A 9,068-nucleotide genomic window follows, 5' to 3' on the forward strand; every position below is an offset into this window, starting at 1 on the left:
CTTTTCCTCCCCACATTGCTTTGGGCAATAGTTCATAGCACAACAGTAGACACCTAAGATAATATACCCTTTCCTTTTCAAGTTTGTTTCAGGAACTCTGATACCATACATTGTATGTCTTATACCATGAGTCTCTGACACCACTGGAAATTTTGCCTTTCTGAAAAGTGCTTCTCTAAGCACAACAGTGAAAAATAAACTGTGTTTCAGGATAAGATGGAACAAGTACATCTATTCCATCGAGCTGTAGTCCTAGATTGGGCAGAATTGTACTGACAAGTTTGTTTTCTTTATGTAGTATTAGAGAGTATAATTAGAGGAGAACATTTTCTCAAATCAACATATCTCTCTTTTTAAATCCAAGTTGCTTTCTGTGGGAACATAACCTCTCCTTTCATGGTTGCTTGCGAAGCTAAAGGAAGAGGGGCTCATTCATGGCAAGAGGATGTGTAGTAGATATCCTCCCAAATGTTAAAAACTCATTTAGCTTTACAAAGGAATTGTCTCCACACAATGAGAACCTCCCAGGAAGTCCAACTGCTTATTTGTTTGTTCTTTCAAGTGAAACAAATCATCATTAAAAGGTTCAGCTTCAAATGAAGACCTTTTAGAGGCTTAGAGGGACTTGTTCGCAGAAGTTCAAATCCTTTAGAAAATGGCTCATTGCTGTCTGTGAGAAAGAGAAAAATAGCTCCTGATGAGATTCAAATCATTCTCTAGCTTCTCATTCATTAATTTTAAACATAATTCATAGGCCATTATGCTCTAGAAATCAAAAGAATTATTTCTTATTGTAGCCCTTCATTTTTCATGATTATACACACACAATGTCCAATTTCACCCCACTCATCCAAAATGGCGCTTTAAGCAAGCAGGAGAGATTAACTCTAATACTTACATTTGGCTTTAATTCATAGCTTTATAAAGCCATTTACTACTCTAAATATGTATTTACACAATAGAATATGATGAGTCATTTTAAAAATATAAACATACTAGTTTTAAAAATTGCTTAAATATGTATTTCTGCCTGAGACTTTCTCAGTATACTCTTGTGTGAATCACAGCAATAACTCCCTAATATTTGAGTCACACCACTTCTCAGCACAAAACAAATAATAAAACAAGAATGATCCAAGGGTAGAGACACCTCACAAAATTGCAAAAATATTTTCATCTTTTATCTTTTTGGATGTTACACAGCTACACAAGCATTGGCCCTCAGTTCAAATAGAAATACCTTCAATCTATTCTGACTATGCTTTCAATAGTGTTGTGGGGTTGCTGTTTAAGACTCTAATAATGAAACACCTGGGAAGATGTTTCAGAAACTAATAGTATTCTCTTTCTGTAAAGAGAAATACAGCTCGAAAACCTTTGTTCTTGGCTAGACACCGATGTCACTACACTACCAAACTCTCTTTGCTTTTAAATAGTCAGTGGTACATTTTTTTTAAGTACTTGAAATCTTACTTTCAATTGGAGTGAAGCTGAAGATGAGCACCATTTGGAGCCAGTGTCAATGTAATTGTATGCTTGAGGTTCTTAATACTACCTTAACATATCATTGCTGGTTATGAATCCTGTACAGATTCAGGCAGAAGTGAAAAACTACTGCAAACATCCATATTTATGGAAGGCAGAAGAAAAGTAGCCATTGTGGGGCATATCTGCTCTTCAGTCTTTTATTAATGACATATATTTATGTAGTAATGAAATCTCATCTAAATACTGTGCCAAAATATAGCTGTAGTAAGTGCTGCATGCTACACTTCTGTTTTGAGTGTTTTCTGAGAATTTCTATAGAAATCTATTTAATGTATTTGACCATAGAAATGTCTCTAACTACTGCTCTCCTCATCCCCTACTTTTGTAAAGGAACAGTCCCTAAAGAAGCATGTTCTTCCAGGAAACATGCTTTGATTGACAAACTTGTGTGGAGAGCATACTGAGAAGTTTTTTCTAGGTAAATAGCTATGGAGGATGAATAAAGTAAGACTGAGCAGAAAAAATAGTTGAATTGAAAGAATATCTCAAAAAAGGCATCTGAGAATGTATGGAAGCTGTGGGTTTGGGATGGCATTTCTGGCCTATGTCAAATCTAGAAAGTGGGAGATGAGTCAATGCTTTGGTGCAGAGCCTGAGGATTCAGTGTTCGGGTTTCTGTCATCATAGAAGCAGAAATTTAAGTATGATGTCAACGTTGTTATTTGAGATGATAAGGAGAAAGGCACTGACACAATGACTCTAGGAGACTAAGACTGGCCACCTGACCAGAAGGGCAAGATTAAACTTTGGAATGACTGACCACCTTTAGATCCCCTCCCTATATGATCTATTGGTTGAAGATAAGACATAAAACAAAAATGTAGAAAAGTGTAGGATGCTAATCCCAATGTCTTCTCAGATTACTGGCTCTCAGGGTAAAACACAGTTTAAAAAATCCAATTCCTGTTTTTTTTTTCCTCTTTTTTTTTTTTTGTCTCTGTGACAAGCAACAGGGCCATTTACATATATACTATATAAAGGGCATCTTGAAACAGAAAGGGGGCAGAGCAAGAGATCCAGAAGACCTTTTGCAAAGCCTTACAAAATTAGCATATGAAAAGTAAGTTGACAAAAGAGAAAGACTGAAAGCACTCCCTCTCCATGGACCAGTATAGATGATTACAAAGTGGAGTTAGAGATGGGTTGATAAACAGTAGTTTATTGGGGAAAAAAATACTCATGCAAGGGAGCTCAGGTTTGCACCTGAGCAGACCCAGAAATGCCTCCCAGTCAGCTGGGCCAGGCCAAAGAAAGCCTCCCTCCTTCTTATATACCTTTGTTACATAACTCTGGCCACTCCCAAGAGGGCATGGTCAGCAGTACCTCTAATCAGGGTTTCTCCCTACAGACCAGAGCAGCTAAAACTATACACTGGCATAGGTAGATACAGAGGCAATCCTGAGTGTCTGCAGGTAACCCATGGCTCATTATAATGCTGCAGCACACAACTTGGACAGATATTTAAGACCTTTGAAGCTGTGTGTAAAACTACATGTAACAGACCATGCCCATAAAGGTTGGTATTACACAAATCAGTCATAAAACCTGTGCATATGATAAATAATGTAAAGACCCTAACTCTGTGCAGTGGGTGGTTGACCAACTCTTTCCCATACAAGGTTAATGAATGGCTTCTGCTGCATAGGTGGCTCTGCTCAACTCTTTTTCAGGGCCACAAGAGCCCAGAACACATCTAGAGGCACCCTCAAACCTGCATATCAGCCAATATCAATTGAATGCCTTCTAAAAATCACTCACAATGTTAATATAGCTGGTTTACAGGCAAACCTGTTCTCTTGTACAATTGTTTGGCAGACAGATTTGACTGAAGGCAGGTATAAAATCTAGATCTTATCTATCATTAAGCAAGACAACAGTATCTAGGCAAGGAATCTTTTGTCAGAACCTAGAATCACATGTTGGAAAAATGTTCTTTTAGGTCTCTATGTAGTTTGGTATCTGACCTTTGATATATAAAAGACTAATACGCTCAAGGTGTTTAAGAAATAACAATGCTATTAAGATGTGCCTCCCTTACATTTGCTAGCCTTTTTGTTATCTATTTTTGATAGTTACATCATGAATACTACTGCTACTGTTGCTCTCATATTTGGCAAGTAATTAAAAAAAATTTCCCAAAGCCATATTACTAGAATGTAGCAGACTCAGAGATTAACTAGTTGCTATATAACTCAGGTATCCGGGGTCCCAGGCCACGACTGTGGTCACCCCAATCACCAGGCAGATTCAAGAGCTTGCTGCAAACTGCATGAGGCTTTATTGTTTTTGTTTTGTTTTTTAACGAGCTAACCCCATGTTAGCTTGGGTCTTTCATCCACCCACCACGGCGGATGGCTTGCAAAAGACAGTTTGAACCGGCTTCCAGAGATCTTGTAGGGCAGCGTAAGGGGAGTGTCTAGGGGTATGCACAGGCTCAGGATTGGTGTGCCTCCTGGCTTAGAGGGCTTGCCCTGTGTTGATTGGCCAACTGGTTGTTATGGCCCATAGGCCCTCCCAGGGTGGTTGCTATGCTCTGTGCGTCATTGCTGTGTGCTTGTCCGTAAAGTACACCCAGGGTTGTAAAGCATAGTGCCACCAGCTAACTTCTGATTGGTTCCTTGTCACGAGGCAGGCACCTAACCTCTAGTGACTAAGACAAGGTTATAGCGCACGTGTTACTGGTGTTACTGTCATGGCTGCTGAAATGGGGAGCTGGTTCCTTCAATTACCAAAAGATCTTTCTGAATCATACAAATTCCAGGACTGAAATTACCCCTATATGGTTTTATTATGGAAGTTATCACTTATGTTGCTTAAAAGTCACCAAAGTTTTTGGAAACAGTATTGTCTTAGTTCCTTTAGTGTAACTGTGATGAAATCTTGCAAGTAAAATGAAAGGTTAGAGTTCATTTCATAGGTTTCAGTCCATTCAGGTTAGGAGGATAGAAGAGAGATTTTCATACCATAGAGGCCAGCAAGGAAACAAGGAGTAAAACAGGAAAGTATCAGGGAAAAAACATAGCCTTCAAAGGCATGCCTCCAGTGACTGACTTTCTCCAAGTAGTGTCCACCTTTTACATTTCAATGTTGCCATCTTACCTGGGTGTTGGTGGCTCATGCCTTTAATCCCAGCACTGGGGGGGGGGGCAGAGGCAGGTGGATCTCTGTGAGTTTGAGGCCAGCCTGGTCTCCAGAGGGAATGCCAGGATAGGCTCCAAAAGCTACACAGAGAAACCCTGTCTCAAAAAACCAAAATAAAATAAAATAAAATAAAATCAATGTTGGTGTCTTATATTGCATCCATTAAGGAGTTAATTCACTTATTATACAGAGGCATCATGATCTGATTCCCAATAGAAATGCCGTACCCAATGCACCCAGAACCACAATACACTAATCTCCAAAGAATTTCTCCATCCAACCAAGTTTATGGTTTAGATGGTCGATTGGCTACTACAAATGTGTCTTGTTTGTAGTTATGTTAGATGGATCTTTAACTGACTTCTCAAAACTGGAAGGACTGTTTCTCAGAATTCTTTCCTTGAACTGGGATAAAGTTGGCTAAAAGAAAAATGTGTGAAATTTGTGAAAAAGAAGTAATACAGCAGCCATTATTATCTGAAGACTGTGTTAAATAATTGTAGTGACAAGTTAGTCACAGAGGTATTTAAGTCTTATGTTTCTCTCCTCCACATTTAATCTTCAGTTTTCTTTCTGAGTGTTGACTCTTGAACATCAGTAGGCAACGTATCACCTCTAGGTTTTGGATAAATACTTGGCGAGTCAAGAGTTTCTGATAAACATCTTACAGCTACATTCTGTTTCTCATGGTCTCAGCTATATCTGGCTACTCAGACTGACCAGTTGATCTTCTGATTCTTTGTATCTTTTCCTTTTTATGCTTTCATTATCTTACAATTATGAGAAATCTAACACCTAAAATAAAGCTTTTGTCTTATGTTTTTAATGCTTCTAGTTTTCTTAGTTAATTTGGGATGATATAGAAATCAGTGCTTAGAGAAGAATGCTAACATAATAAAATCTTAAACCACTAGGCTATGGGCTCAAGGACTGAGCCTCATAATACTCAGAGAAAACCTATAAAGTTTGAAAGAGAACTTTACTACAGGATGTACTATGATTTGAATCTAAAATGACAAAGCCAGCTCAAACTGAAAAGGAGGCATTGAACCTCAGTTTTCTATAGGCATAAACTTAAATGAGATATTTAATCAGATAAAAACATGGGACATGTTCTGAGGAAATGAAAGTTTCCTCTAAGAGAGGTTCCAAGAGCCTGTGCAGTACATGGAGCTGAGAACTATGGGCCACAGAAACACTGCCAGAGAGAACCGAGGATTATTAAATCAGTTGAAAAATATAAAATAGGTTAATAGCTACATTTTCCTTTTCTCTTTTACTAAAAAACACCATTTTGTTTCATAGCTATTGTTATGAAATTGCTCTGAACTCCTAATTTTGAATCTCCTTCCCATTTTTGTGCATTAGCATCTATTGTCATTATTTTATTTTAATGCTGACCCATATTGGTTATTAGAGGGTCAAATACTTTGTGTTTCTAAGTCCAAAAAATATTAGGGTAAAGTAAGTAAGTGGAATATGAAGAGCTACCCTGCAATTTGTTTTTCTCCTTGCGCTTTTGGGGGCCTACCACCCAACTCCCAAATAAATACATTGAGATTTATTCTTACTTATGAATCCTTGGCCTTAACTTGGCTTGTTTCAGCTTGCTAACTTAAATTATCCTGTCTGACTTTACCATTCTTTATTCTATATTTCTTTCTTTTCTTCTTACTCCTGTGCCTGTTTTTATACTGTAATTCATAACTGAAAGACATAGAAATAAATGCATGAAGGAAGAACTAAACAATGAATGAAAACAAAAGCTTGGGTAGGACTCCCTGGTGTGTTGTCCTTTCTTCCCTTAGACTGCTCCCAGCAAGGACCTTCCTGAGTCTTTAAACCTGGGACCAAGTATAGATGCTAAGGAGAAGGAGAAGGCACTGAATACGACACATGTTGACATTAAAGTGAAAGAGAATTTAAACAATGTTGTTGGATTTCCCTCAGAGCTTTAGGTTGAAAAAAGATTTTTTTTTTTAAATTTTGTGCTTTTAGAATGTTATTATGTACAGGGTTTTTAATTGCTTGTTTTTGTTTTTAAAGATGTATCTTTAGATTTTAGTGTGTGTGTGTGTGTGTGTGTGTGTGTGTGTGTGTGTGTGTGTGTGTGTACTTACATGTGTGTAGGTGCCACAGAGGCCAGAGGTATTGGATTCCCCAGAACTGGAGTTATAGGCAATCCTGACTCACCTGATGTAGGTTCTAGGAACTGAACCAGGGTCCTCTCCAAGAGTAGAATGTATTTGCATAACTGCTTATCTGTCTCTTCAGCCTGTTTGTTTTGATCTCTTCATGTACATTAAATATTGACGTATCTTTTAAAAAGTAAATCGAAAACTTAAATAAAATAAATGAGGTAGAAAATAACCCTCTAATACTATGGAAGAAAAGGACATATAAAACAACAATATCTAAAGATCTACCTTACTAAAGGTCACGAAATGTCATTGATTGGTTGTATGTCAGCACTAAACGACTACACTTAAGAAAACAACAACCACCACGAGATAAAGGCAAAGTGATAAAGTTTATTTCAAAATAGATCAGCCATCGTTTGACTGGGGAGTGTGCATTTGAAGCTGATTGCTTGTTTTCCTCCTTCCTCAGGGACAAGAGCATATGCAAATGACAGACATAAGGAAATGGGGAGAAGGGAAAAGGATAGACTTTATAGAAACTACTAAAAAAGCAATAATGAGGAATGATTTAACAAAATTCAAAGGTTTCAGATCATTTGAGAGCCTGGAACAGCAGATGGTAAATATAGTTCAATTCAGACAAACATTTACAATGATGTGAAGCAGTGGAGAACTACAAAAGAGGGCTATGGAAACACATTTCAATGGACCAATCACCCAGCATGCCAGCAAGGAAATATTTGAAAGTCTGAAGCATCAGCTTAGTGCAACAGAACAGTCTTCTCAGATGAAGACCAGAATAAAGAAACATTTCAAGAACTCATGCTCATTTGTTGGGAGAAAATTAAGATGGAATATGAACAAAAATACTTAGAAAAGGGATGCAATAATAGTTTGTGGAATGTGAGATTCTTAGTCATAACTCCAGGAGATTTAATTTTCCTACCAGAGGAAACAGCATTACTGTGTCTGATTCAGTGTGAATAAAAAGTATTCCCACAGGCCCTGGTTTTGGGGATGGTCTGGGAACTTAGCACATCAGAGGTATTTGAAGGAACTACTAGGTAACGTATTATAGAAAGAAGACCCTTACAGCTCTTCCCTTCCCTTCTCTGCTAATTCTTGTCCCTAAGGTTTCTGTTTCTCTACACATACACTTCTCCCCATGGTGTTGAGATTAATAATGGTCTCAGAAATGCAGAACCAACTCAGCAAGGACTGGATCCCCTGAAACTGTGATACCAAATAGCAAATCCTTCATTGATATTTTTGTTTTTCACAATTATGGTATGTTGGTCTAGGTAATGAAAAGCATCAATTTATTAATTCATTTAAAGGAACACATTTTAATAGCATTGGAAATATTGTATACTGTAAATTATGAGTTGTTTACACTCATTGTCAGAACCACAGAAAAGGCTCTATATACATGTATGTGCCTAAATTTGCCTGGAACATGGAACATGGGCATCTATTTACACATGAGTTTATACTTAGCTAATTGTTTATTTTGTATTAATTATTTTTCATAGGATGAGTGATGACAACGGGAGATAGAAACTAGACTTATAAAAGCAGACATCTGGGAAAGAGCAGTTCCACAAATGCTCTTGGGTCTTGACTGAGAACATCAGAAAGGAACTATGATTGCTTATCTTTTTCTAAAGTGGTGGCTTTGCTTGGAGGCTGTATTAGAAGCTTTTGCCACAACTCCAGTCCAGACAGTAATCCTTTTTACTGGAAGGTTTTGCAACTATATTTCTGGATTTTTATGTTAGAATTGGGTACTATCCAGTCCCCTCCATCCATCTTATAAATGATGTTATGGTTAACCTGTTGGGAATCGGGTGGGGGGGGGATGTATCAGTTGTCCTCATCAGAACTCTACTGAGGCAGACCAAGGGAAAACTATTTCCTACTGATGCGAAGAATGGAACCTACCTCTGGCCTTGACTTACTGAAGCTATGGTAAAGAGATAGGAAGAACAATTACCCCTTCCATGAAATAATGTACTCCCTCCCCCTAATGCACAAACCCACCCTCTGTGTAGTCACTATGGCTCTACCATAAGGCTCTGTGAGGTTAACCTACCTTTTTGAGTCCTAACTCAGGAAGGCATAACTTCTCTTCTTCTCTTTCAGATGCCAGCCATGCTTTCTTTGGCAATTCCAGATTTTCTTTCTCTGCCCTTTTGATGTGTGGCAAGACTTTCTTTTCTTCTCCATCTCTCTTCTCTA

This window comes from Cricetulus griseus, chromosome 4, assembly GCF_003668045.3.
Source record: "Cricetulus griseus strain 17A/GY chromosome 4, alternate assembly CriGri-PICRH-1.0, whole genome shotgun sequence".
Classification (NCBI taxonomy): Eukaryota; Metazoa; Chordata; class Mammalia; order Rodentia; family Cricetidae; genus Cricetulus; species Cricetulus griseus.